The sequence below is a fragment of the Austrofundulus limnaeus genome, unplaced genomic scaffold (genome assembly GCF_001266775.1).
Source record: "Austrofundulus limnaeus strain Quisiro unplaced genomic scaffold, Austrofundulus_limnaeus-1.0 Scaffold207, whole genome shotgun sequence".
Lineage (NCBI taxonomy): Eukaryota > Metazoa > Chordata > Actinopteri > Cyprinodontiformes > Rivulidae > Austrofundulus > Austrofundulus limnaeus.
In genome coordinates, this window is record NW_013952609.1 from 79,779 (window position 1) to 83,816 (window position 4,038).

A 4,038-nucleotide genomic window follows, 5' to 3' on the forward strand; every position below is an offset into this window, starting at 1 on the left:
ATATTGGGAAAAGTTCTTTAGTGGACATGAAAATTCCTACATTAGTGTCAAAGTGGCATCTCTGGAATATATCATATAAAACAGTGGTTTTAAAGTCCCACCCCCAAAAAATCAAATCAAAAATCACTTGTGTTTTATAACCATGAATTAAATATCCATTTATAAAGAGGGAAATAAATAAACTATTGCTGTAACATAATTTTGTCATAAATATTTAAAAAATTAAACTAAGGCTTCCAACAGGATGACTAATGTGAAGGTTTAGTTAAAAATATACATATATTTATCTTTTCTATGGGTGTAGCTGAGATGGCATTTTCATCCCACTCAGTCAGTTAACTTTTTTGTAGAAATATTCATCAATATTGTGTTTTCAAGGTTGCCCTGACCACTTACTATAAGTTTAACTTGAATACTTTTCCGAAAACCCTGCCTTAAAAAAACCCTGCACTGGTAAAAAACAGATGTGTTGGGCTCCTGACATACCTCAGAAAAGGAGTGAAAGAGGGGTTTGTGGAGTTACAATAAAGAGGAATTCAGACCTGGCTTGACATTTATTGATCAAAGTTTCAAAGATCAGTATCTGCAACATGATCATTATAACAAGTGTATTGATTAGAATGAACAAAAATGCTGGTTTGGGATCGTTTATTACATAATGCACCACATTATTACATTATAATTTCTAAAAAAGAGCAACCACTGCATTTTGTGACCATTGCCCCAAAATGTAACACTAATGCAGTTGCAAGTATTACAAAATGCGTTGAAGACTTTTATTACATTTTGTGTCAATTATTCCATAAAGCAGTTCTAATGCTGTTTTATCACATTTCGAAACCCAATTTTATTARGTTATTACATAATGCGGTGTTACAAGATCCTCATATAGGGCACTCAAAACTACAGCTCAAGAGAGATGGGCATGATATGCATAATGCAAACAAGAAAGCAGAGAGAAAACAGGTGCTCAGAGTGGCACAGCAAACACAGCACTGCTCTGAAGAAGATAAAAAGCTGCAGCTGCACACACAGTCAGCAGCCGTAATGCAAATGATAGATTCACACAACACATGTGCAATCTTAAAAATAAATCTAAACATATCAGCATTCCTTCTCTTCACTTTGCAGAAATGTTTGCCTAAAAGACCTGAATAAAGTGATTTTTTTTCCCTGACATCCTAAGAAAAAAAGTTGGCTCCTAAAAAAGTGACGGTGGAGGAAAGAGGCAGAGTCAAAGAACCGTATTCCCTAAAGGGACAACAGGGTCGTTGTGGTTCAARTGAGCAAAATGGCCAGGGGTTGTGAAGCCTCACCCTGCAGGAGGAAAATCTGGAACACATGAAATTTCAGTTTCAATGATGCTTATAGCAACTACAATGGAAAAACTGTRCATCTAACCAAGATTAAAAGTCTTATATCCAGTCAAAAAGTCTTTTTGATCTTGTTTTGAGACTGATTTACTAAACTAGAACTGATTGTGTAAGAATAATAATCTTATTTTCAGAATCTGTAAGATTATTTGCCTTGTTAGTCTGAAAATTTGACTCAAATTCAGTCAAAATTTTCTGCCAATGGAGTAAGAAGATTTAACTTGACAAGATTCTTGAAATACTTGATTTGATTCATTTTTTCTTATTTCAAGAATCTTACCAAGTAAAATTTTCTTACTCTGTTGGCAGAAATCTTTGACTTAATTTGAGTCAAATTTTCAGACTAACAAGACAAATAATCTTAAACATTCTGAAAACTAGATTATTATTCTTAAATCCGTTCTTGTTTAGTAAATCAGTCTCAAAACGAGATCAAAAATGCTTTTTGGCTGATATAAGATTTTAAAACTTGGTTAGGTGGACATTTTTTGCAGTGTAACCGGCATCACTTCTTTCAGAGCCAATACTTTCCAAGGGAAGAGTTGTCTGTCCAAGAGGTTGGTTTGGCTTGCACCTCAACATGGACGCCAGCATTCAATCAACTTTCTMTATCTCTTGGCCTTAGGTCACAATACTGTACGTCTCTGCAACTAATCTGCACCAAAACACTTGAGATTCTTTCAGTCTTCCAAACACCAAARATAACTTAATGTATACCCTTCATCTTCTTCTGAATTCTCAAAGCTGCATTCAYTACATCTGATTCACTCATGACAGCAGCTGCACACATCTGCAAATAGAGTCAGAATATAAAGCCATATCAATTAATCCAGAATGAGACAGGCCTCGTCTTTAATTCAATTTGAAGGCACTTCATACATGAAWATGAAACCTTAAGATCCTGACAGAGCACTCAGCAGGAGGCCGGAWAGCAGTCCTGAATCCTCAGATTAAGTGTGTAATCATTGTGGCAGTGAGTGTGACTGTGATTGAGCCACACAGAGAATGAGGACAGATGCCACTTTATGAATAAGAAAAGACACGGCACACGTTTGAACACATGCTGCGATCGGTAGGAGGAGGAAAGATGAAGGCCTGGATCACAGTCAAATGGGCTTGAATAAACTTGGCTCGGCTTTGTTGCTGAACCTTAGAGAACTGCTGATACAACTACAGTGGGGACTGCTAATTGGCAAAAACATCAAACTTACTCAACAGATTACCTGCAAACAAAATYCAAATGCTTGGTCACCTTTGGATGAACTTAATTGCGTATTCAATGGTTGCTTTGGGCCAGCTGACAAATGTACAACCAATATTCATCATTCTTAAAGCTGTGAAGTGGCTTTGGCCAACTCCTGGAGGAAAGAATTTGGCTTTCTTTCATTCTAAATGGCCCACTTTAGCTCATCAGCTTGACACCACCTGTGTCCACCTGCTGCGTGGTGTTGGGTAAATAGAGAGTGGCTTTTAATGATTAATCATTTTAAAAAAAACAACTGCCTGTTGTGGTCTTAAACAACACTAAAGGGAGCAAGTGGGACCAAGATGGTTGCACGTCAGGGGTGTTTTTGTTTTGTTCTTCATTAAAAGCCCGGTTAGGTATAGACAGGGGCAGAAAATCCCAACTTTATACCCACAGCAGAGTAGCCAAGGCCTGTAGCTACTGAGAGATGACAAGTCACAGGGGAAGAACAAAGTTAAGACAATTAACCAGGCAGACCAACAGTAGATGCAATTACATTCGGTTGTTAGACAGAAAATAGCTAAATAAAATAAAATTGAGGTTAACAAAAATGCAACTGAATTGAAAAAAATGTTAAAAATCCATTTATCTATCTTCTGCTACTTATCCGTGGTGAAACCGTATAGGTCCAGAAGAAAATCCCAGACATCCCTCTTCCCAATGATACTTTCCAGCTTGGCCTGGGGGACCCGAGGCGTTCCCAGACCAGACAGGAAGTAGTGCTTTACCCTATCACTAAGGCTGAACCCAACAAAGGAATCTCATTTTAGTTGCTTGTATCTGGGATCTTGTTTTTCGGTCATGATCCACGCCTCATGACCAGAGGTGAGGGCTGAACTGTAGACAGACCATTGAAAGCTTTGCCTTTCGACTCAGCTCCTTCTTCACCATGACTGACCGAAGCAACGCCCTAATTGCTGAGGAGGAGGCTCAAATCCCCTGCTCCATCCTACCATCACTTGATACTTATGATGTATTCACCAGCCCGGTTTAGTCCGCTTTAATCAAACTTCTTTCTTCAGAAAGACCAGTTCATTTGGGGAGGTGTGAACGCGTAATCAAACTCTGACGCAGACTAAAAAAGTGAACTCTGATCTGACTGAAAACCTAGGTCTCGTTTCAGTTAAAGTGAACTCCGGTGCGGTTCGATTGCATGTGTGAACACCAAGTGGTTTTTGTGTTGTTTCCTTCACTGGTTCTTGGCACAGTGCCACCACAGGCGAGGGAGGATAGGTTGTTCACAGGGTTTAGTTCGTTTGACAAAGAGCAATGTGAACGTGAACTGCACCAACTGAAAATATTAACAAATCTTGCAGTGTTGGTCTCCAGTCTGAAGAAATTTTATAACTGATTAGTTGAATATTAGATTCAGTTTTGTATTTTATACTTTCTGATCATTTCAGTCTGTAAGGATGAAGC